General features: G+C 42.2%; 1 protein-coding gene and 1 long non-coding RNA gene across 2 annotated transcripts in view; both read left to right on the top strand.

The window, feature by feature from the left end:
• Positions 1 to 13,790, top strand: part of LOC109024705 (uncharacterized) — a 59,082-nt gene extending 45,292 nt beyond the window's left edge. Inside the window, exon 2 of the long non-coding RNA XR_002004196.2 lies at positions 12,561 to 13,790. This is a non-coding gene — a long non-coding RNA (uncharacterized lncRNA). The remainder of the gene's footprint in view (positions 1 to 12,560) is intronic.
• The window catches only part of NHS (NHS actin remodeling regulator), a 364,164-nt gene that overhangs the window by 201,972 nt on the left and 135,842 nt on the right, over positions 1 to 26,350 (top strand). The gene's annotated exons all lie outside the window — the stretch shown is intronic.

The raw sequence follows: 26,350 nt of genomic DNA on the forward strand, positions 1-26,350 counted from the left end.
TTGTCTTCTCACTTTATTTCATTAATTTGATCTTCAATCACTGATATCCTTTCTTCTGCTTGATCGAGTCAGCTATTGAAGCTTATGTATGCTTCACGAAGTTCTCGTAATATGGTTTTCAGCTCCATCAGATCATTTAAGCTCTTCTCTACACTGTTTATTCTAGTTAGCCATTCATCTAACCTTTTTTCAAAATTTTTAGCTTCCTTGCAATGGGTTAGAACATGCTCCTTCAGCTCGGAAAAGTTTATTACCGACCTTCTGAAGCCTACTTCTGTCAACTCGTCAAACTCATTCTCCATTCAGTTTTGTTCCCTTGCTGGCGAGGAGTTGTGTTCCTTTGGAGGAGAAGAAGCATTCTGGTTTTTGGAATTTTCAGCCTTTCTGCTCTGGTTTCTCCCCATCTTTGTGGTTTTATCTAACTTTGGTCTTTGATGTTGGTGACCTACGGATGGGGTTTTGGTGTGGATGTCCTTTTTGTTGATGTTGATGCTATTCCTTTCTGTTTGTTAGTTTTTCTTCTAACAGACAGGCCTCTCAGCTGCAGGTCTGTTGGAGTTGGCTGGAGGTCCACTCCAGACTCTGTTTGCCTGGGTTTCACCAGCAGAAGCTGCAGAACAGTAAATACTGCTGCCTGATCCTTCCTCTGGAAGCTTCATTCCAGAGGGGCACCTGCCTATGTGAGGTGTCTGTTGGCCTCTACTGGGAGGTGTCTCCCAGTCAGGCTACACAGGGGTCAGGGACCCACTTGAGGAGGCAGTCTGTCCATCATTAGAGCTTGAACGCCATGCTGGGAGAACCACTGCTCTCTTCAGAGCTGTCAGGCAGGGACGTTTAAGTCTGGAGAAGCTGTCTGCTGCCTTTTGTTCAGATATGCCCTGCCCCCAGAGGTGGAATCTAGAGAGGCAGTCGGCCTTGCTGAGCTGCGGTGGGCTCTGCCCAGTTCGAGCTTCCCTGCCACTTTGTTTGCACTGTGAGCATAGAACCATCTACTCAAGCCTCAGCCATGGTGGACGCCCCTCCCCCCACCAAGCTCCAGTGTCCCAGGTCTATCTCAGAATGCTGTGCTAGCAGCGAGCAAGGCTCCACGGGCATGGGACCCACCGAGCCAGACAGGAGGGAATCTCCTGGTCTGCTGGTTGCAAAGACAATGAGAAAAGCGCAGTATTTGGGCTGAAGTGTACCGCTCCTCCAGGTAGTCACTCATGGCTTCCCTTGGCTAGGAGAGGGATATCTCCTGACCCCTTGTGCTTCCTAGATGAGGCGACGCCCCATCCTGCTTCGGCTCACCCTCCATGGGCTGCACCCACTGTCCAACCAGTCCCAATGAGATGAACCAGCTACCTCAGTTGGAAATGCAGAAATCACCCGTCTTCTGCATCGATCTCGCTGGGAGCTGTAGACTGGAGCTGTTCCCATTTGGCCATCTTGGAACCAACCCCCCTATTCTAAATACTTCTTAAATCAATCCTATGATGTAGGTGCTGTTACCATTATAGATGGGGAAACTGAGGCACAGAATGGCTCAAGTTCCTAGGACCTAGACATGAGGGTCTGTTTTAACATGATGATATTGATCCTTCATGAGCAGAGACAGTGACAATGAAGGGAGAAGAGAATTCAATAACATCCGCTGCCTCCTCTTCATCTCTGGCACCACTGCCTAAAACTACTACGTACTCTTACCTGGACCATAGCAGCTGCCTCCTTCCTGGCCTCCCTACATCCACTAGTGTTTGCTGCAGTCCATTCTGCACACAACCATCAAAGTGATCCTTTAACTCATGGGTCACACACTGGCATGCCCCTTTATAAACTCTTCCTTTCCTTCCCACTGCACTTAGGATGAAATCCAAGCTCCTGGCCATGGCCTGCAAGGCCCTGCATGACCTGGCAAGCTGTTCCCACCGGTCCAGCTTCATGCTGGGCCATACTCCCTTGGCACACTGGCCCATCACCAGTTTTTAAAATACATCACCAGTTTTTAAAATATATCACCAGTTTTAAAAATACATGCAAGCTCTTTCCTGCCTCAGAGCATTCATACCTGCTGTTTCCTCTGCTATTTTTCCCATCACTTCATCCTCCAGAACTCTGCTTAATGTTACCTCCTCATACTTGAGTATCCCTCCCCCTCCTCCATGTTTTCTGTATCTCAACACACTCATTATATCCTTCATCAATCTTCTCACAATTTATTAATAGAAGTCTTTTCATTTATTTGAGTAGGTCCTTGATTTCTCTTTACTTCCCCCACTAAACTGTAAGCTCCATGAAAGCAATAACCATGTCTACATTGTTTGCTGTTGTACCTCCAGCACTCAGCACAATGCTCCTCTCATGGTAGGTGTGCAATCAATATTTATTGACACATAAATGGCTGGTGTATCTGGCATGTCTAGGATGTCTATTTGGAAGCATGAAGGGTTATGGCTGGGGCTCAGCTCCTCTGACTTCTCTGACTTCCCCAAATCTTCTTTATACCCCCTTGCCTGCCATTGTGTGCCCCAGACACGAGCAAAGGCCTGTCTCATTCCAGAGAGTGGTACCCTCCTTGGAATTTCAACACAAAGAGGCCACAGATCTGTTGCACAGCAAGAAAAGATAGTGTCTGTTGCAATTGGTTCTCTTGGCCTTGTGGCAGGATGCAGAGTGAAAAGTAGAGGGATATTAGAAGTTCAATAGTTCTCTCAATGTCTAGAGTATCCAGGGAATGTTATTCCCTGAATAGCACTTATAGAATACCTAATATGTTATTCTCTCACTATCCTCAGCCACCCAAAATAGTTGAATCTCTGACTCACAGATAATCAATCATGTATATATTCACCCTCCAATAATTTAATATTACAGAAAGTGAACCAGAATTCAGCTTTGCACCTTTGGAAGTTAATTTCTTCTTTGTATGATTACTAGAGATATTCTCTGATAAGGGTAACGAGATGTATAGATTTGGTCTCTTCCCACCTTCCTGACATTCCTTGAATTTTTCTCAGGAAGACTGATCCAAGGCAAATCACATTTTTTCTCATCACCCCACCTTTGTCCTGGCCAAAGGGTGAACTATGGGAAGATCTCATGGGTGGTGTTCTAAACAACTTTCCTTGATTAAATAACCCTTCTCCCAAGGGCTACTTGTGTGGGTTAAATTACTTAAAAATAAAACAAACAATCCAGAGTAAGATAATTAGTTTGAAAAACAGAAGGTTACCAACAGCCTTGCCCTGTACAGCTGGAAAAGATGTGAAAAGCACAGGCTCTAAGCACCCAAGAGGATAAATAAACGTGTCGCAAGTGCCATTAAGAAAACACATCTGCACACTGTCAATGGTGAGGATAAACACACGATTGTTTTCCCTTTCATGAGAAGCAGTGATGGGGAAAGGCGACTTAGGGACCCTATCCAGTTCTGTTCAATTTACAGCATCTCAAGGTTGAGGGATGGGCACTTATCTAGCCTTGATGCATTCCCAAAATCTCTCATCAGAAGCAAATCTTCAAAGAAAACAAATAGTATGTTCATTCTCCTCCCAGTGCACAGACAGGAGAACAAACAAGGAAAGAAAGAAAATGCCCTAAAGGTTATCTGGTGGACCTCAGTTGCCCGAGATTGTGATTTTAGACCCGACATCCTTCTCTGGTTTTCCTCCTTCTCCTAATCCCCCTGCCAGTAGGAAGATGAAGTGGAACTGACATAAATATCCTTCCCAGCTGTTAAGTGTAGCCATTGTTTCTTCTTTTAACACTACACTACACTCCAAACTTCCAGGGTCCATCAACTTCCCTAGTGTCTTAATGAAATAGATTATACATTTTTATGAACCATAATCAGAATTCATGAAAGATAACTAGGAGCCTAGGGAATTATGATGGATCCATTGAAATCCTCATGGACTTAATTTGAGAAAAGGTTCAAATGCACAAGAAAATAAAGGCGACTTTTGGAGATGCCGGGCACCTGGAACCTCTGTGCTTTGTACTTCTAGGGTTACTGATAGTTTGCTATAGAAGTCATGAGTTGAATCTTCTTCATTTTTATTAGATCAAATGCCTCTTATATTATGTGCCTAAATTGGAAAATGGAATATGATGAATGTCTTACACCAGGCTTAGAGTCAAACATCTATATGCCCTTAGCCACCTGAATTTTAACATTTGATCTAAAGTGGATTAAATATCCACTTTAAATTGAAATACCCACTTTAAATTGAAAACCTCAATTTTCCATACTAATAGAAGGTGGCCAAAAAAACCTGCCAACACCTCAGAAATCATTCACATTTGACTTTGGAAAGTGTTCCTGGTTTATTGGCTGACATGCTGAAAGTTGGCTCTAAAGATAATAATGAAGAAATATGGGAACTGACTCAGAGTTAGAAGCCTGTCTGTGTCTACCTCATTCTGTCTTGTCTCCCTTCCTCTACTTTCTGTACTTCATCAAACTCTTCCCATTTTCTCATCTTTAAAAAGGGATAGGAGTGTTTTGGCAGGGTGGTTAAATGAGAATGTTTCTAAGGACTCCTCCAGTACTATAGTTCTGCAGTTTAATAGAACATATATGCCCTGATATAACTTCTAGCTATTCATTCATTCATTCAACAAACTTGTTTGTGTGAGTGCCTGTTAGGTGTTACTGTGCTAGTCATGAAACTAGCACCATTCTTGTCCTAGAAATAATATAAAATATGTTTGTTAAATATGTAGTAAGCATTTCATAAATGCTCTTGAAGGGTGTACACAATAGAGGCTGTAACAGCTTCTCTGAACAATCCTGTGGTTAATGATGTTCTTTAATTATGCCAACATCCAATACCTCATGTTAAAGACTTTTAGCGTTTTCCAGATGTTGGAAATGATCAGAAAATTATATATTCTCAGTAACTATGAAGAATAATCTGAGTTCTTAGTTGTGGATGCTGAGGCCCAAGAGGTATATCCTTCATCAAGGTTACATGTGGGTAGAGGTAGATGCCTCCTGCATCCCAGTGTTGGGGTAGTTAGCTAAGAAAGTAGGCTCGAGGCCCAGCTGCCGGGGTTCCAATTCTGTCTCTGCCACCTATAGGTTAAGTGATCTTGAGCAAGTCATTTAACTTCTCTGTGTTTTAGTTTCCTCCTCTGTGAAGTGGGGCTGGAATAGTAACTGGCTACATAGGGTGTATGGATTCAGTGAGTTCCTATATATCGAAATGCTCAAGAGTGTAAACAGTATACTTTCATGTGTAATAACAGCCATTAGCAACAAGAAGTAAGGCTGGACTGTTTTCTCACATATGGCAGAAATTCAATTGGTGTTATAAAATAATCAAAACTGGTAAATAGCCAGTTCTTAGATCTATCTGTCCAAGATATTTCATGAGCAGATTGTATTTCCACAAACAAAGAAAAACCTGTTTACAACTGTACCTGGCATATAGTAAGTGCTCAATAAGTGTTCGCTATTATCTTGCTGCACTGCTCTCATCTCCTGCAGTGTTGGAGAGGGTGTTTGAAGCACTTTATTGGAGTCAAAGGATAATGCTCCCACCCCCTGACTCTGTGCGCATGTGTGTGAGTGTGTGTGTATGTGTGTGAGTGTGTACCAGTGTACAAAAAGGTGCATTGTAGTGGAAAATCAAGTAACTCACTCAGTAAATTATCTCAGCCAAAAGTTCAGTTGCAGGAAATCAAATTCGGATTTGTAAGCCTGGTGAAATTCAAATTCCTTTTAAACATTTATTGCCATTTCTAGGCAAGAAACATTTCCCCTGATCATATCATTCTGGCTGGGAAGTCTTGCGTTTTAAAGCAAGTAAAAAGTGAAAAAAATAATTCTCAGTACATGACACAATTTACAGTTAGCTCCTCAGGAATGTGTGTCATGTTTTAAACTTGAGTAGGTTGATGCTCTCCAAACATCCTAGTGCTTCATATTTATAGAGTGCTTTATTTTAGTGTGTTAACAATGAATGAGAAAAAGCGGAACTTTCTGTAGGCATTTTTTCCTGATGCTATTTTGATTTGAATGCAGCCTTGCTTGCTTCTCCTGCCTTTTTCAAGCACTATAGGATTCCATTCTCTCTCTCTCTCTCTCTCTCTCTCTCTCTCTCTTTCTCTCTTTCTCTCCCCCTCTCCCTCTCCTTTTTATCCCCAAAGGAAACACTTCAATTGCCTTTATTGATGAAGAGAGGAAAAATCTAAACATCAGGCAACCAGGCTAATGAGGGACAGGCGGACATGCCAACTAACAAAGAACAAAACCAATTACCCCCTCTTTACGCAGGCATAGCGGATCCAGACGGAAACAGTGAAGAACTGTAGCAGATACTATGAGTGCCCTACCCCTATCCCCTTGGTCCAGTCGGTGGTCACCTGTAGCTCAGTGGAAATCGGCTACACACCTAGTTTCTCACCTCAAGAATTGCAGTCTCTCTGTCTGAAGGCTTTCTCTGGGCTTCAGGAAAGTATTCAACACCCACTCCACCCTGCTGCAGAGTAACTGGCAACCAAAGTTTGGTGAGGGGGATGATTTGGTGGGAGAATACCCTAGATTCCTCCTGGCCTTGGTGAGATGTGTTCTCTACTGTCCCTCAGAGGGTCCCCAGCAGGATGGAGTCCCAATTGCCCACAGTGGCTTGTACTGGCATCCTTCCCTTCCCTGTCTCACATCCCCCCGTTTCTTTCTGGCCTTCCTAGAATTACCCACATCATGCACCTGAATCATCCTTTCAAGGTCTGCTCTTTTGGGGAACTCAAAATAAGACAAAGACCTAAAAATATTTCACCAATGATAGTCATTATCCTGCCCCTTTCCCCACTCTCTCCAAATGCCAGAAAAAAAAAAAGAAGGGAAAAGATGGACTGTAGAGCTATCATATAACCCTTCATTTGAGCATTCTTTAATGCCATACACTAGTTTGGGATGTACAGTTCTCTTTAGGTACTAAAAGCTAAGGTTTCTTCAGCTGCTAATTTTCATTAAGCTATTCAACAAGTATTAATTGAGCACCTACTACATACCACACACTATCCTGGGTACTGGGATGATCTTAGTGAACAAAGCAGAGAAAGTCCCTTCCCTCTTTCTCTAGTGGGAGGGGGCAGACAAGAAACAATAAATGTAATGAATAGATAAAGTAGATAGTATGTTAGAAATGGATAACTGCTATGAAATAAAGCAGTCTAGCCGAACACTGAGCACAGGAGCTCAGCAGTGGGAGGCGTGGGGAACTGGTTGCAGTGTTAACTAGGGTTAGCAGTAGCTTTTCTGTCTCCTGCGGAGGACAGAGTGTGGAGCTTGATGCTGTGATTTGTTGCTCCTGCCAGATAGCCACTCCCCCTTCTCATTTCCCAAGTCAGTCTCCAAGGAGAAGCTAATGCTATTAATAGTCACTAAGGACAGGAAACAAATGTCTGTCTTCTCTCCAGATGGAATTCTTTGCTCACATTGACTTCTTTACTCATAACTAGAGCTTGGCTAGCAGTATACATCAAGAAGTAAATGTTCAATGAATGAAGCATGCATGTCAGGAACTCTCTGACTGAAGTCCAGTTGAACTTTAATGGGCAACCTTGCTGTAGCCAGGACCACTGGGGCGGGGAGGGCAGTGAAGAAGTTGGAGAGTGTGCCTCGCTCAAATTCCCCTGTAATTAAAAGTGAAGCTTAATCATTAGTTTCAAGGGCATGGGGTGGCTCTCGAGCACAGTGGGGAAATCTGAGTTTCACCTTCTCTTGCCTCCTGGGACCATGCAGACGTGATCTCAAGGCTGTGACTCTGGATGAGGTTACCAGGGAGACAGGAAGCAAGGGGTAATTCCAATATCCCTCTTCACAGGGTGACATCAGAATGTGAGAGGACAGGGCTCAGGTTAATTCTGGCAACATCTATTCCTCGTATTGTTCCTGGAGAGGAGTGAAAGTGTGGAGAGAGAACTGGGCCAAGTCTATGACTGGGAAAGAAGGTGGAGAACTGGTATTGAGGAAACAATGGAGGCTTGCACCCAAGAGTTGATGGTAGAGGGTCCCCCAGAAATGGGAAGAGAGACTGGAGGTGGGGGAGCCAAGCAAAAGAATCCAGCTGAGAAGACACAGGGGCCACTGCAGAGGGTGTTTTGGGCATTGGGACCACCAGCCATGAAGTGAACTGAAGGAAGGGAGAGAAGTCAAAGACACACAGGAGAAGTGTGTTGGAATTGTCTAATAATTCCAACAGAGTAAAATGAGGCCATCTGTAGCTGGCTAATAATTCCAGCAGAGTAAAATAAGGCTGCTGCAGCTGGTTTATTCTCCACTCTGTGCTTTCTGTGGAATCGCTTGGAGGAAAGGCAGGCTGGCCTTTGGAATTAACAGGTTAATTAGGAAATTGGGATTTCCTGCTTTCTAGGGCTGCCTTTCACCTTCCCCTTCGTGGTGACTTGAAACTGATGAAGGCAAGATCTCCTGCGAACGTTTGGAATGAAACACTTTGTCAGGAAAACAAGCAAGGAAATTTGACAGCTGCTTGATGTAGGACAGTCATTAAATTTTCAAGAATGTAGGTCTTCTATTATTTAGTGACGTTAATCTCTCTTCCAAAAAAGAAACAAAAAAGATTCCAGAATTGCAGAGTGAGAAAGTTGTGCCATTGGCTCTGCTGAAATTCATCAAGGGCCCTGCCTCCACACTCCCTTTCTTGATGGGGCTACTGAGCTGGTCCCGTCCGGCCATTGAATTAAAATCAGTTAATTCAGTTGGGTTTTCAGGAGCTGTTATGGAGGCCTCAAATTTATTCAGTTTCCTCACTTACTTTCTCTTTTCTCTTCCATTACCTGCTTTTTAGCTATTTCCCTACTTTTAAAACCCAGCATTGGAGAAATGGGGCGAAGAAATAAAACTTCAATCAACCATTTGTTCTGTTGCCTGAGGGTGTTTCTGGGAGGAAGATTTGGTACAAAGGGAAGTTGAAATGCTGGCCAAAAGGAGATTTTACAAAATTCTGTAGCTTTCCTTGTTTCCTGTCACTGAAGAGGGATAACTAAGAATTGATATATTTATTTTCCAAGAAAGGCTGAAACACCATAGGGGGTAAAAGCAAGGTTGTGTAGCAGGGTTTTCTTCAACTCCATCCATACCTAGAAGTGAGAGGGGTTGTCCAGTTAGGAGGTGGATGAGGGAATGATAGGAACTGCTCCTCTGGTGGCTTTGAGAAGAGAGAGTCCTTGGCCTTTTCTTGGATATGCTAGAGCTCTTCAGACATGGAGGACAGTGCGTTCCCTGGGCCTGCTAGGATACAACCTGACTCTGCAGAGAAGCCTTTTAGATGCATGGTGTGTTTCCCCACATTCTAGGTGGGTGCAATGGGGGCTAAGTGCTCAGGGGTGAATCCTGCCTCTGCAACCTTCCTGCAGCACGACCTAGGTCAAGTCACTTGGCCTTCGTGTGCCTCAGTTTCCTGTTCTTTAAAATAAAGATAATAAAACCCAGGTTGTATAAGTGTGTGCTCACAGGCAGACATTCATACCCATACACATATGCACACAGGTATGTAAAATGGATGCCAAGTTAGGAGGGGCCATAGCCAGCTGTGAGTCTGAGCTAACTGGGTCAGGATGGTATGGGCATTGAAGCCCTGCCTTGGCTCCCACTGGGACCATATGCCAACCTACTGATTGAGTCATTGGTTTGGTCTTTCTATCATGAGTTGGAGTTTAACTGCTCTGGGAAGAATCTGGATGTTTTATAACTTTTGGGGTAGAACATTCCATCAGGCTCTTTCTACATGTCATTTGGAGTGCCACTTTCCAATGATCTTGCATAGCTAATCAACAAATATTTCTTGGCCACTGTGTACATAATTCTAGGTGCAGGAGATACCGGGGTTTGCAAGTCAGATAAGGTCCTTGAGCTCAGAGAGCTTATATCCTAGGGAAGAGAGGGAGATAATGAACTATGTCAGGTGGCGGTAAGTGCTATGGGAAGGATACTGCAAATCCATCCCATAACAAGTAATGCCTCCAAATCCATTCATTCATTTGGTATTGATGGATCCTCTGAGGATGATGTAACGAGCCTCCCAACTTCCAGGTGTTTACACAAATCAATCCTCTCTCCTTCCTCCCTAAACAAGGTATCTTGTGTTCAAGGGAGTGATCTGGAGTAGTTAATCTTAAGCAAAACTAATTCAGCCTTGAAATGCCCACCAGACGTGGCCACCCAAAAAATTATTTCCGCCAAAGGAATGACACAGGTGAATTCAGAAGACCTAGATTTGGACTGGCTGTTGCGAGGAGGAATTCCCCCAGCAGATAAGCAACTCCCGAAGGAAACGAAGGAAAGTCAGTCTTCATGCCATCCCACCTTGCCTCACCCTGCCCCACTTCACGTTTAAGCCAGAGATGTCCACAAATTATTGTAGGATTTCCCTGTATACTTTCCTCTGTTAGGTTTGACTGGGGATAATATCATAGCTCTAGTGAAAGTTTTCTGCGATTTGGTGGGTTGTAAATTGAATCTTAATGAGGTTTTAGAACAATGTTCATGTAAAAATATATTTAGGCCATTTCCAAAATGGAGCTTATTAATCCAATTATGCAAATGGATGTGGCAACCAGCAGATGTCCCTGATTCTTCTTCCTCTCTCTCTGTCTCTCTCTTTTTCCTGCTCTGTTTTCTGAGAGGGTTGGGAGTTGGCATAGAGGAAGCCCTGATCGAAGTGGATAATTTGTTTGCTGAGACAGGCAGTCCTGTGTCTCTGTAAGAAGACAAGAAGCTTTCCTTATGGGGGTATGATGGGCAGTGAGGAGAGTTTGAGCTGCCGAGTTTTCTAGATTCTCTGATTTGAAAATTAGAGACTCTCAAAAGAAGTCTGTCCTTCCTGAGTAATTGCATCCTGACACTGTTGAACTTCCTCTGGGTTTCGACTTTCACACCCCTCAGAGGCTCTGAGGAGGGACGACAAAGGAGAGGCCACCCCTTCCCTGGGGAGGGAGGGCAGGGTGGGGTACACACCCCAGCTACTCGGGTGGCTACTGCTCCTGCTTTCTGGGCAGAGAAGCTGGGTGTCTTGTTTCTCCTTTTCCTCTTGCCTGCTGCCTTGGTGGGCCTCCTATTGGTGTTTGTTCACCATCAGTGTCTCGTGGCAGCTGCCACACAAAGTTCTGTTTTTGCAAAAGGCGGTGGCATCAAAGATAAACGTTGGATTTGGCAGTAATTCATGAATTTTATTCAGCTACTCTGTTCTTGTGATATGAACAAACCTTGTTAGACCAGAGCCACTAGTGTGGAATTTGGGATGTTGATTCACCAAGGACTAGAAAATGAGTAATGCTGGGAAAGCTGGGAGAATATTTAAAATGCCTCAGAAGATGAAGCATTTTAAGCATCCCCAGTCACTTGAGGTCCCCTTTTTCAATACCTTTTCACAAACAAATAGTCTCCCTAGAAAACCTTACTGGGTGGTACTTGGTTGGCCTGGCTTCAACGCTTAAAGACGAGAGCTATACTTTCTTTTAAAATATTGTCATCAATATAGGAACTTAGCTTTTTTTTTCATGTAGTCTGAATTAGGCTGACTTTATAGCTTGCAACATCCTTTTTAATTGCAGAAGTAATGCAGTTGCTTGCGGCTAAAAAAATAATAAACAGTAATGCATACAATTTTTATTTATTTTTGTGAGGATAGAGACAGGGTCTAGTTATGTTGCTCAGGCTGGTCTTGAACCCCTGGCCTCAAATGATCCTCCTCTGGGCCTCCCAAAGTGCAGGGATTATAGGCATGAGCCACCGTGCCTGGACTACAGTTTTTTAAAAGTGGAAAGTAGCCCCTCTCCAAACTGTTCCTTACAGTTAATCATTATTTATTATTGCTCTAGCTGTGTGTCATTGGACTGGTTACCTAACTTCTCTGTGCCTGTTTCCTCATCTGTAAAAGTGAGACAATATTAGCACTTACTTCATAGGGTGGTTGTGAGGATTTAGTGCAATATCTGACATTTTCTGGGCTAAACTACTATTAGCTATTGTTGTGAGTAGTATGTGCTTTTTCTGCATATCAGTGCTGAGTACATGTTTCTTAGATTCAGACCTTTAGGGGTATGGCAAACATCAATGAGCAGTGTTTTGCCAGCAGCATTTTCACCCAGGATGGGGCGATGTGAGTGAAGAAGCAGGGCCCTCTGTTTGGTTTTCTAAAGATCCATTGGGATCCAGTGTGGTTAGATTTTCTTCATGGTTGCTGTCTTCAATAAGAGAGGAGAATACCTGGAATGGGCCTTTTGCTCTGAGGAGGGGTCCGCCAGGTAAGGCTATTCCTTCCCTTGGAAGCACCTGCGGCCTTCCTACAGATGCCACCATCCAGAGGAGGTCCCACCTCCCAGGGATATCATGGGGGATTTATGGCCAAAAATAATAGTAATAATAATAATAATAATAATAATAATAATAACTCAGACTGACTTAGAACAAAAATCACATTCTAGATGAGCTGATGGAAGATCGATTGAGGTTTTAGGGGTTTTTTTATGAAGTGAAAAAAAGAACTGTTTATTTTGCCAATTTCACTATAAAAAAATAATAAGAGTGTGTCTCTGTGGTTGTTTGTACACAGAAAGCAGAAGAAATGAGAAGAAACTCGAAGTCATCTGGCAAAAGGTGGGACCAGACTGGAGATGCTTTTTTTTCTCTTTTCAAAACCAGGAGTGTATTTGTTATCACACAATTTAATTCAAAAAGTCCAGTGGTAGAGTCAGAGCACCCATCTCCTTGTCTTGGTTCTGCCACCAACCAGCTCTGGGGCCTGGGACAAGTTACTTAACCTCTCTGTGCCCCCTCTTATCTATTTAAGAATATGGGTCTGGAAGTTCTTGTCTTACAGAACCATGTTGGTGGTCTGAGAGCAGTGACAATGAGGTGCTGTGGGTTGGGTGAGTGTGGGCGTGTCTGTCCTTTGTATACTGCAGACTCTCTTCTCTGGATGTGCTAACTGAGAATGGCTACAAGAACATCAGAAAACAAGCCACCGCCCTAAAGGTACTTAGATCCAAAGAAAACCCAAAGCACACATGTAAAAGCTGCTCAAACACGTACAAAGGAAAGCATACAATTATAGTCACCACAGAGCATTTAATAATAATAAGATGCCTGAGAGAAAATGTAGCTGGGAACCCACATGGGATTGACAGAAGGACAGGACACTTTGTCACTTGCTTTTTCAATAAACAGATCAGATTCTCCTTTTTAACCACATGCTCCTTGGCCACCTTCTGTGAGCAAACACAGGATTTATCGAAGATATGAGAATGTTGCTAATGTTGCTTGACCCCTGGTAGGACTAGAATCCATGACTTCCTTAGCCCAGCCCTCTAATCAACCCTGCCCATCCACCAGGTCTTGGGAAGCTGGGCAGAGATGCCATAAGCAAAGGACTGCTGGCTGAAGCACCATGGGAAGCATGGATGCTCCTTCTCTGTGGCCAAAATGGCAGAGCAGCCCTGAAAAAACTTTCTTGGCTGTGCTGTAGGCTTTACACAGGCTTGTTATTATTTTTTGAACCCTCTGAGATTGACAGGGCAGGAAATGGTATCACGATTTTCTCTTAACTTCTAAAGTGACTTGCTATAGTCACCTAGGTTTTTCATGAATTATAGAAGAGAAGGGGCCTAAAAACTGAATTTCCCAATACCTGGGACAATGCTGATTTAGTAAGTTGGGGTTTCTAGGAGAAGATAGAAATACATTGACATATATTAATCCATTGATTAATTAATTTATGAGGCAACTGCCATCTACATTAAAGAATACACATTTTTTTCACTTAATAAAAATGAGATCTCTCTCATGCACTTCTTAAGCTTCTTCCAAAAACAAACTACCAAACTGGTAACTGTCCAATTAGTTGGAATAAATTGAACAGGCGTCGTCAGTTAAATGTCAAACTGAGTAGTCTAAAAACCACGTAACACCACCAAGCACAGAGTGTCCCTTCCCTTCCTCACCAGGTCTGCTGCTCTGGGAACAGGGTTGAGAACCCCTTCCAGTTTCAGTCCAGCGAAGATACGTTCTTTGGCCATGAACTAGAAGCCAGTCCTCCATGCAGTGCCTTTCGGGCTGAAGCCAGTTGTCCACTAAATCTGCTTGGGAACTGATTTGTTAATTATTCTTTTCCTTTTGTGACATTTTTCAAGATAAACTTACTTGGGCCAGCCTCCTAGAAAACCTTTTAAAATGCTAATTACGCAATTGTGCGAATAATGTAAAAATGAGTCCTGTGGTGCACTCAGCACTTGACTAATTAACAAGCAGTAAATGAATCCTAGCCTAGCAAATTCTGTACAGGGCTGTGTGAACGGCAGAGAGCTTCCTGGAGCCACAGTTGGAAGAGTGGTTTTAAGCAAATAGGTTCTTAGAGAAATTGACCAGTGAAAATCAAGAATTATTTGGTCATAGCATAATCTTTTACCAAAATTGAATATCATTGGTGGATTTGATTCAGCAAATGTTTGTTGAAGCCTTGTAAGGCTCTATAATAGACCTAGGGAACAAGGATACAAAGATGAATTAGATATGAAGGATGTCCTGAAAGCTAATGATCTTGTGAAAGACAGAGGCGAGTAATCAGAGACTACAGCGGGATGGCTTTTAACTTCAAGGACAGAATACCATAGTAACGGTGGCTCCAATGATAAAGATTGTCTTACAAAATATAATGCCTGAATGTAGATGGTTCTAGGGTTGTCTCTTCCCATTCTTTTGCTTTGTCATTCTCAGCATGCTGGCTTTGTGTTCTTAGGCTTGTCTCATGATTGCAACATGGTTGCCTTGTTCTAAGCATCATATTCCAAAATAACACAGTTCAAAAGCAGTAAGCAAGTCAGGGTCTGGGGAGGGGTGCAGTATGGTAGGAGATCTATGCTCCCACATAGCATTCACAAAAATAAGTCACATGGCCACTCCTAGATGCCAGGGTTGGGGAGAGGGTGCCTGGAAATCCAGTCTGGCTCTGCAGCTACTTTCCATCAGCAGCTCAAGACTATGGAAGGGATTAAAAAATTTTGTTGGCCAGTTGGACATCTCTGCTACATAATACAGTAAGCGCTGTAGTACAGATGCATACAGAAGACAGAGACAGTCAATTCTGCCTTAAAAAATAATGGGAGGTTTTGTAGAGGACCTGACAGCTTAGCTGAGTCATCAGGTGGATGACAGAGAGAAATGTGCAAAGCGTAGAGTCATGAAAGAGCTTATCAAGTTATTGTGCTGTTTGTGGGGGATTTTTTTTTGCCCTCTTTCCCCATTTTTTGGTCAAACCTCATGATCTAGCAAGTCATTTAACTCATCAGGGTTTCAGGATCTTCATCTGTGAAAGTGAGGCAGTTGGACTCTGTAAACATAAAATGGTCTCCATTGTTCTTTCATCCCTTTTTTGTTTAAACCTTCAGAGTAGAAGTTACATAGATATTAACAGTCTCAACATTTCTTGTACAGATATAGCAGGGTTCTTTAATCTTATCTCCTCTATAAAAATACATTTCAAAAATTTCTCAGGGAGGCAATGTGGTATCGTAGGCAGAGCATGAGATTGGGAATCACGGATCTGCATTTGAAGCCAAACTTTGTCATTTTCTTGCTGTGTGACCTTGAGAAGACACAACATCTTTAAGTCTCAGTTTCCTCACTTGCAAAACTGAGATTATAGTACCTGTCTTCCAGGTTTCTTGGAAGATTTAGTGATAATTGTTTTTCAACACATAGCACAGTGTTAGATACTTACTAGGTTCTCAATAATTCACAAAAGAAGAAATACAAATGGCCAATACATGAAGTTTTATTTTTATTTTTTAATTTTTTATTTCCATAGGTTTTTGGGGAACAGGTGGTATTTGGTTACACAAGTAAGTTCTTTAGTGGTGATTTGTGAGATTTTGGTACACCCATCACCTGAGCAGTATATACTGAACCCAATTTGAAGTCCTTTATCCCTCCCCACCTTCCCACCCTTTTCACTCCTGAGTCCCCAAAATCCATTGTGTCATTCTTATGCCTTTGCATCCTCATAGCTTAGCTCCCACTTATAAGTAAGAACATACGATGTTTGGTTTTCCATTCCTGAGTTACATCACTTAGAATAATAGTCTCCAATCTCATCCAGGTAGCTGCGAATGCCATCATTTTGTTCCTTTTTATGGCTGAGTAGCATTCCATGGTATTCCATGGTATGTATGTGTGTATGTGGGTAACATTTTCTTTATCCACTCATTGACTGATGGGCATTTGGGTTGGTTCCATATTTTTGCAATTGCGAATTGTGCTGCTATAAACATGCGTGAGTGAGTATCTTTTTCGTATGACTTATTTTCTTCTGGGTACATACCCAGTAGTGGGATTGCTGTATCAAATGGTAGATCTACTGTTAGTTCTTTAAGGAATCTCCACACTGTTTTCCATAGTGGTTGTGCTAGTTTACATTCCCACCAGCAGTGTAGAAGTGTTCTGTTTTCACTGCATCCATGCCAATGTCTATTATTTTTTATATTTTTTTGATTATGCCCATTCTTGCAGGAGTAAGATGGTATTGGATTGTGGTTTTGATTTGCATTTCCCTGATCATCAGTGATGTTGAGCATTTTTTTCATATGTTTGTTGGTCATTTGTATATCTTCTTTTGAGAATTGTCTATTCATGTCCTTGTTTGAGAGCAATACATGAAGTTTTAAATGTTCAATGAGAAATAACTCTCTGTGTGTGTGCAAGTGTGTATGTATCAAATGGGCAAACATTTTTTAAATTGGTGATCCCCAGCATGGGTGAGGGTGTGATGAGACAGAGATTCTCATATATTCCTAATGGGAATATGAAATGATACATTTCTGGGGGACTGTGTGGCAGTTGGAATCTGTCTTTTGAAAATGTTCAAACCCTTTGACCTGGTAATTCAAAATCTAAAAGCTTATGCTAGATGGACCATCTATGATGATATGATAGGATACGATTAGTATAAAGTTGTTCATCTTGGTGCTATCTGGAATAAATAATATTGGATTCATCACAAATGATCAACAACAGACAATTTATTAAATGAATTAAGCTCCATTCATGGTTTTTAGTATTACCCAGATATTAAAAATCATGTTTTGGGAAGATATTTAATGATATGGAGGAAATGGTTGTTATATAAAATTATTTAAAAAGGGCAGTCTATAAAACAGTATATATAGTATAGTCCCAGTTTTATAAAAACAAACACCATAAATGGAAAAATGACTGGCAGTAAAATGCCAAAATGTGAAAATGATTATCTCTGGGTACTGAAAAAACAAGGGTTTTTTATTTTCTTCTGTGCCTCTGAATTCTCCAAGCTGTCTTGCATTGTGCATGTAATGATGTGGAAAACACTTATAAAATTAAGAGAAAATATCATATCAGGTTAGAAAAATTACTAAAAATGTCAGAATACAAATGGACTCCAACTATGTGAGAATACACACACATCCCCCCCGACACACACATACAAAGAAAAACCAAGAAGATGAAAGGAACTATGTCCAAAACTTAGTAATTTTCTCTGAGATGGTGGAATGATGGATTATCATCATTTTCTTCTTTATACTAGTTTATATTTTTCCACTTGAATAGAAAAAGAAAATCGCCACCAAATAAAACCTATAAAAAGAAGTTTTCTTGAGTACTGTGTTCCATGTAGTCACTGGCTCTGGTAGCCATAAGCAACACATAAATCTGAAGGCCAGGACTTCTTTTACCCCACAGCTGGGGAATCATTTGTCCTATGTGGAACCTGGTACCCATGTTAATCCTCTGCCTCCTGAATACATCAAGTCCCACATTGTAAAAGGCAAAAGGACAAGGCCAGAGTTACTGTTGATGGAGAAAATGAGTGGATTTTGCTGGTGTAAGAGATAGCAATAGAATCTGTGCTCTAGGTCGCAGGGAGGGCACCCTGCATTTTGCAAACTTGTGCTTGCTGATCCAATAGGCACCCCTGGTTGGATGCAGGGAGCTCTCTGGTGGCCAAAGGGTGTCAACGCAGCAATTTTTGCACTTTCACAACCGAACCCAAGATCTACTAGCCGAGATCAGAAGCCGATGCATACTTGCAGATTACATTTTAAGCCCTCGTAATGGGTAGGAAAACATCTGTCTCTATTGTTTCCATGGTATTTGGTATGAAGACAGAATCCTCCACCCTGCCCTTAAAATTTCACATAGAATAGGTATGCTTTCTGCCTTTGTGCCCAGGTCAAACTCACTTGACACTGCTTAGTTTTAAACTGTGTAATAAATTGCCCGAGGTGCACCAACTAATGTGTGACCCCGGATCACACTGCTTGCCCCACAAATCCATACTGTGTGAAATTGACCTTGCTGGTTGTTTTTCAAGTGGGTCTTTATAGCATCATAGAATGGAAGGAGCCTTAAAAACAAAGACTGAGACAGAGCTTGCTGAAAGAAATGACTCATTACTGGCTGAACCGGGAATGGAATATATTTCCAATCTTGAGAATATTGTCCAGCAGGCTCCCTCATTTCCCTCCGGCTGCCTTTATCTGAGGTGGCCAACTTGAAACCAAAACTAAAGCTTCTGACTCTCATGGTTCCTGGATAGTCCTGTGTTTCTGTGTGTTTGCATCATACTGCGACTGTGCATCTGAGATGGAGTGGTCCACTGATGTGTGTGTGTGTGTGTGTGTGTGTGTGTGTGTGTGTACATGTGCATGCAAATACACATATGTATAATAGTGTGCAGTCACTGTAATAATCACTGTATACCTGTCTATCTCTGTCATTTTATTTAGGCATAGCCCATAGACTCAACCATATTATACATTCCTTGGAGATGATCTTCTATATCTTTTGTACTTCAGTATAATACTATCCAGAGGTGTTGGAGCCATTAGCACAATTCAGGCTACTTTCTTCGTAAGCCATGATTGAAAACAATGTCTGACTCATTTGGGTCCTTAGACTCAGGACTTTGTTTATAGAATATTGTTCTATATTTAGCTTTTGTGTCAGCCCTAGGTTTTAAAGAGGCCTGAAGATTAGTGGAAACTTACCCCCTGGGTATTCTAGAATGTTCCATTGAGAGGTAATTAAGGGGAAGAAAAGGAACAACTTGTGCTCCCCAATTGGCAAGCCAGCGACTTGGTTATATATTTCTTTTTGCTGGAGCAAAAGAGCTTTGAATTCTATCCCATTTTAACATCGTCTCAACAATCACCAAGGTAGTTTAATAATGGCACCTTAGAACTTTGCCTGGCAAATGGAAATCTGAGGATAAGCCCTGAAATGTTCCCTATAGTCCATTTGAATGTTCTATCAAATTTATTCATTTTGACAATGACTTTTTAAAAAAAGAGAAATGTGCCAGGAAATGATAATTTTAAGTGGACCTTAGGACTGTTATAATAAAGCCCAGTGCTAGGACAAAGCAAGGACCAGCTTGGTGGAGGGTTTTGGAGGCAGACCAATGGGGTTTGATTTTTGACACTGCCAAGCTGGGAAGGAAGAAGTGCAGGGGGTATAGACAGGGCAGATGGGCCCTAGATGGTTGTTACATGTGTGTGATGGGTATGTGGAATTTCATGGTAAAGTTCTATCTACTTTGGGGTATGTTAAAAATTCATCATTCACCATAATAAAAACCTAAACATTTTTCCAAAAAAAAATTTTAAAAGAAGAAGGAAACAAGCTTGGCCAAGGACATTCAACAAGTAAGTGGCAGAGAAAAGCAGCAGCATGTAATGTAAGAGCATACTTACTGAAACATCATGGCACAAAATTAAAATGAGCACAGGCTTTGAAGTAGGATATGAGTTCAAGTTATGACTCTTACTCCATTTGTAAACCTTAAGTCACTTAACCTCTCTGACCTCAACAGTCCTCTCCGCTATAAAATGAGGATACAACACTCACCTCCCAGAGTTGCTGCGACCATGAGAAATTAACATATATGTCAAGCACCTAGAACCCTATTTGGCCTTGATAAGCATTCCTGCTTTTATTATTAATATAGTAAGCAGATTAAGAATCCCAGTGGATTCCAGCGGGCCCACTGGGAAGGAACATATTTTGGAGTCACCATTCCTTTGGTCTTCAGGAAAACAGGAGCTCTTCAGGCACATGAGGAAGACCAGCCAAGAAGTCCCAATTTCTTAGAACTTGGTAGTTTGGGAGTCTCTTTCAGGCTGCAGCAACTTAATGGGGATGATTTCCCATCAAATCTCAAGGGATACCTAGTTGTTTTGATAGGAGAATGCAAGAATCCTTCACACAGGAAGGACTTCAAGAATAAACGACTTATCAGTGTGGAACTGAGCCCCTGATCTCCTGTTTCCACCTCCATCCAGGTACCCCTGGATTCCCAAAGGTAGAGGTATGCAGCTATTGTCAGCAATGAGCTGTAAACTTCTTACATGTCTATGTCTGTGTCTATTTTACTTCTGTATCCACAATACCTGGCTCACAAGGGATACTAAGGTTTCGAGGGGTTTTTTGATGAATGGGTGAGTAGATGGACAGATGGATGGGAGAGTAGGTGGATGGATGGATGGAGGAAACTGACCTGAAGCGGGATGCCTGTGTGTCTGTGTGTGCTAAGAGTAGAGTTTTCTTTTTCAGTTTCTTTTTCATACCTGTTTGTCCTTTTTTGAAGTCTCCACTAAGGAGAAGCACCTACTAAATACCAGATAGTCTACCACTGAGTACCTATTGTGTACCAGGTAGGATACAATGAACATCTAGTTTTTATATTATTTAATCTTCCCAACAACTCTGTGAGGTAGGTCTTATTAACACCACTTTACAGATGAAGAAATCTATGTTCAGAAAAGTTGAATAACTGGCCCATGTTTACCCACTTTATATAATAAGTCCATGCTCTTTCTGGTACACCATGCAATGTAAGCATTCCTATAGCAAAAGCAAAACAAAACCAAAAACAAAAACAAAAACAAAAAACACGCCAGTGTAGAAGTGAGGAAGGGGGTCACTAACTTAAAGGCAGAAGAAAGTCCAATGGAAGAAATGGAGTCTTTGCTTGGATATCTATGAGAGGGTGGGTGGCAGGTGAGGGAGGGCATGGATCAGTAAAGGGAAGATAGAGGTACCTGGCAGTCTTATACGCCAAGGCTTCTCCTCCAAGTGGAATTCAGTCATTGGTTGGAAGGAGTAAGGTGGGTTACTCTGTCTCCATTCTGCCTGGGGTACCCCTGGGATCAGGCTATTCCACCTGTCCAGGCAATCTCTGTCAACAAATTCTAAGGCAATTCGGAGGCAGTGGGGGAGACTGAAGGTCTTGCCTGTCCTATTGTCTTTGTTTAGGTTCAGAAAAAGAAGCAAACAGAACAGGAGAAGACACTGAGACATTGATTCTTGTGCACGCCCTTCATTGAGAGTGTCCTCTCAGAAGGGGCATAAGGGAAGCAGGCTGTGACTGGGGAAAAGTTCTAAGCAAGTTTGTGGCCTTAGCTAAAGACTAGCTACAGTGCAATCTCACTGCAGCAGGAATTGCACCACAGAGTTGATCCCACCTTGAAGTAGGGCACTGGCCTTTTGTACCATGCTATCAGCCAGTCATTAGCTATGGGCTGCCTCTGGGAGAGGAGGAATCACCTTCTGAGCTAGATGATTCCCATTGGCCAAGGGCAATTCTCCAGAGAAGTGAGTTGCTTTTAGCAGCCAACACTCATAGCTGGTGGGGAGGAGGATTCCACCAGAGTTAAGGGGATCTGGGTGGATATCAACAGCAGCCACTACACCCACCAAGCTGCTATATATGTTCCTGCTGACATGGAATATATGTAGAAGTTCTGTAGGGATTTTGGCTCTTCTCATTCAGATGCAGGCTGCCTTGCTGGGTGCAGATAGCTCACCTGCAAGCTCATTCTTTGATCCTGAAGAGTGGGTACCAAGCAAGGATCCTTTCCATGAGACTGATGGTATAGACACTTTCCCTACCCATTGTTTGTGAGCCATCTGCTGCTGAAGTCCTCCTCTGTCTCAGTTGAGATTTAATGTGGCAACATCTGCCCTAGGGTTTTGACTTTAATGGCATTTATCATGCACACTTCCCTTTGATGTAGGACAGCCAACCTCATGACATCTTCTGTCTTCTATCTCCAGGTTTTATTTCTCCTCTTAGTTTAGATGTCCCTCATATTCTCTCTAAACTCCTGTCCAACCCTTCCCTCTCAAATATTGTTAATACTTAACCTGGGGTCAAGGTTTCTTTGGGTGCAGAACAATGAAAAGGCAATTAGCTAGCTGGCTTTGAGTGCTAAGGGAGTGAAAACTGGTTATGACTCTAACTTGAGACATTCCTAAGAGTAGGCCTTTCCTGTATGGTCAAGACTGAAAGAAATAAACGGATGTGGGCTTTTTTCTTGCCTTTAGACTTTATGGATTAGTCATAGGATCTTGTTGAAATTATTCGGTCCAGAAATAAGTGATTAACATTTAACTTCTTTAATGGGCAATTACTCAACAGCTATGCCAGTGGGTAAATATTTACTTATCATCTATTCCAAGGAGTGAATGTTAACTTGAGTCAAACAGTTACTTGTGTTGGTTCTTTAATAGCGGAAAAGTGAATTTATATGGCTCTAAGAGTTCCAATTTCCCACCAAATAAGAACTTACTGAAGGATGTTCAGAGCCCTGGGCTGGAGTTAAATTACAGACAATTTGCTTACCTACTCCCTCCCTCCAAAAAAAAAGATGAAGATTTTTTGTACTCATCACTATTTATTGAAATCTGGTAGCTTCAAATCTCACAAAGCCAAACAAATTCACTCAGTTTTTCAGTCTGTAGGTCTGTGACAGCCTCTGTTTACCACAAAACTGCCTGTATCTTGTCACCATGGGTACAAGTCAAGGCAGAGGCAAAGTCTGGATGATGAATGGCTTGTTCTTAGTAATGTGCTTGTAATTGTTCTTCCTTAGAATGGGAAGGATGGCTTGGGAGGACCTGTCTATCATAGAGGGACTTGGCAGCTTCCAATCTCTTTGCTTGCTTGTCTACAATGCAGCCAATGGGACTAATTCAAATATCCCAGACATGCCCAGATGGTTACACAGAGCATATGGCTTGAAGACTCAGTTATGGGAATAACAGGCACCATTTCTGAGACTTTCAATTCACTTCCAACAAATACATTTTAATCAACAGGCAGGAAACCAAATTAAAAGTTGAAGCATGAACCAAGGTCAAAGGTTAAGGGTTAGGATGTGGGATTTTGGTGTTCATGCTCCAGGTTTGGCCTACCATGCAGAAAGGTCAAAGATGAGTGCACAGGGAACCATTGGGAGAGAGGAATGTGGTATTCCAGTTTGTAGAAAGTTTGAGAGTCTGGAATTTGGTATATTAGTCAGTACCAGCCACTCCAAGTCTCAGGGGCTTCACACAAAGTTTATTTCTTGTTCATGTCACATTCCAGGCATGGGAGTGGGGAAGTGAGGGATCAGGACCTGTGTTCCACACAGGCATTCAGACTCCCAGGCTCCTTCCATTTTATGACTTCCCTGTGCCCTAAGGCCTTCAAGTCCACCTCAGCTACTGCATCCAGACTGCAGATGAGGCAAAGAGAAAGTGTGGAGGATAGCGTGGAGGTTTTATGGGCCCACCTATATTCTGGCCAGAACTGTCACGTGGCCCCACTAACATGCAAGGGAGGCTGGGAAATAGAGTCATCTGTGTGCCCAAGGTGTAAAGGGAAATGTTTTGGTGTAAAACTAGCCAGTGTGTCATACACGGCTTCAGGAACTTAAGAGCATTCTTCCTTTTTTTTTTTTTTTGATACGGAGTCTTGCTCTGTCACCCAGGCTGGAATGCAATGGCGCGACTCGGCTCAGTGCAAGCTCCGCCTCCCGGGTTCACGCCATTCTCCTGCCTCAGCCTCCCGAGTAGCTGGGACTACCGGCGCCCGCTACCATGCCCAGCTAATTTTTTTTTTTTTTTGTATTTTTAGTAGAGACGGGGTTTCACTGTGTTAGCCAGGATGGTCTCGATCTCCTGACCTCGTGATCTGCCCGCCTCGGCCTCCCAAAGTGCTGGGATTACAAGCGTGAGCCACCGCGCCTGGCTATTCTTTTTTTTTTTTTAAGAAAAAACAAAAAACTGGCAGGGGTAGGGACAAGGGGTACACTCTTCCTCAGTGAGCATTTGGAAGAGAGCTGGAGAAAGAGCAAAAGAAGAGAGCAGGCTAGAAATGACTTAAAAATTAGTGAGATATTCCTGGAGAGTTGCCAAGCTAGAGGAGATTCACTTCCACTCATAATGGGAGATAAAAATTGTTCTCATTTGGGTTTATTTTTTTTCCAGGCACAGGCTTTAGAGGGTGAGTTAAACTTCCTAAAGCAAAGGATTAGATAAGAGGGAACTCAGCTTTGATTGAAGAGCCAGCTGTGTCAGAAAGTAACAGGGAGAGGAAGAGTGGGTCGAGCCACACCACGGGTACCTGATTGTGGTGGACTCTGGAGGTTGCCTGTAAAAGGAGACACTCCTCAGGCTCCTCATTCACTAGGGATGTTCAGTGAAGAACAAACCCAAGCGAGAGAGGGTGCCCAGAATGATCGCAGGCTCATTTCTGGGAGGGTAGGACACTCCTGCTTGATTCTCTCTCTTCTCTTTCTTTTCTTTTCCTGTCTATGAATGCAGCCCTGTCTTAGTCAGCTCTTTTTGGAGGAGACCTGTAATGGAAGGGAAGGTTCTGACTGGGAGCTAGAGGAAAGGCCAGGGTTCAGGGCCTGCCCTACCCAGCAGGTAGATTCAGGGGGCTGTGTCCTGGCATGGGTCCTGACTGGATGGCACTCTCCCTCCCCAGCAATTCCAACAGGCCTTCTTGGGCGGACTCTTTTGTGGCAGTTCCTGGCAGTCCCAGATGTGGCTCGTTGTCAAGCCTCTGGACCAATGCCCGGAGCCTGTTGGGAGTCCAGACTCCAAGTCAAGAAGAACAGAATTAACTGGCCAGGCGCCAAGATAATATTTTTCCCTCATAAGCAAGAATGCTGCCTAGGAGATAAGTTTAACTCCTTTCTTATTTCCTTAACTCTTCTTTAGTCTCCTTTAAAGTAGTTAGTGATCATCAAAAGACATTTTTAAGTGTGCCCCCACAAAGAAAACTTCTATTTAAAAAACACTTATATGATGCCTACTCTCTGCCTTACACTAGCGTTGTACAAATATTAACTTATTAGATTGTCACAACAACCCACAACAAAGGTACTATCATTATCCTCACTTCACAGATAAGGGCATACAGGTGAAAAAGGCTTCATGGCTTCCCTAGGGTCATGCAGCTTATAGGTGGTAAACCTGGGATTTGAACCAAGGCAATCTAGTTTAGAGTCTATATTCACTATATTGACCCTTTCTATATTCACTATATTGACCTTTCTTTCCCCAAAGAAAACGTGGATTGCTTTCATAAAATGGTATACATATAGAAAAATGCACAAATCCTAAGTGTATACTTCCCTGAATTTTCACAAACTGAACACACCTAAGTACCTACTCTCCTCACAAAAAAAACCCAAAGATCACTGGCCCCAGAAGAGTCCCTTTATTTCGCTCCCCACCCCAAGGATAACCCGTATACTGATTTTTCCTTCATTGATTAGTTTGAACTGTTTTTTGAACTTATATAGGTGGAATAATACAGCCTACTTTCTCTTGTGTCTGATTTCTTTCCCTCTGCATCACCCTGGTTGTTGAGTATAGTTCAAATTTCCTTCTTTTTGTTGCTATGTAGTATTTCATTTTCTGAACATATCACAAGTGATTTATGAATTCCATTATTGATGGGCATTTTGCTAATATCCAGTTTGGAACTTTACAGAGAATGCTGCTATATACACATCTTTTGGTGAACACATGGATATAGTTCCATTGGGTATATACCCAGAAGCACACAGCCATAGGGTAAACAAATATTCTGCTTTCACAGACACTGCCAAGCAGTTTTCCAGAGTGGGGGCACCAATTCACAGTCCCACCAGCAGTGTGCAAGAGTTCCAGTTTTGCTAACATTTGGAATTTTCTGTCTTTTAATTTATAACCATTCTGGTGGGTGGCAGAATTTTTTTTGTTGTTTTCTTCTGTTTTAAGAAAAATAGACTTTATTTTTTACAACAGATTTAGATTTACAGAAAAATTGAGATGATGGTAAAGACAGCTCCCATATATCTCCCACCCTGTTAACATCTTACATTAGTATGGTACATTTCTTAACAACTCATGAACCAATACTAATATATTATATACTGATATATTATATATACTAATATATTATCATTCACATAATTATTTTTAAATTGCAAACACACCCAAAAAATGAATAACAATGTTAATGTCTTTTATATAAAATGAGGACCATTAGATAACAGT

Source organism: Gorilla gorilla, chromosome X (assembly GCF_029281585.2).
Source record: "Gorilla gorilla gorilla isolate KB3781 chromosome X, NHGRI_mGorGor1-v2.1_pri, whole genome shotgun sequence".
NCBI classification, from domain to species: Eukaryota; Metazoa; Chordata; class Mammalia; order Primates; family Hominidae; genus Gorilla; species Gorilla gorilla.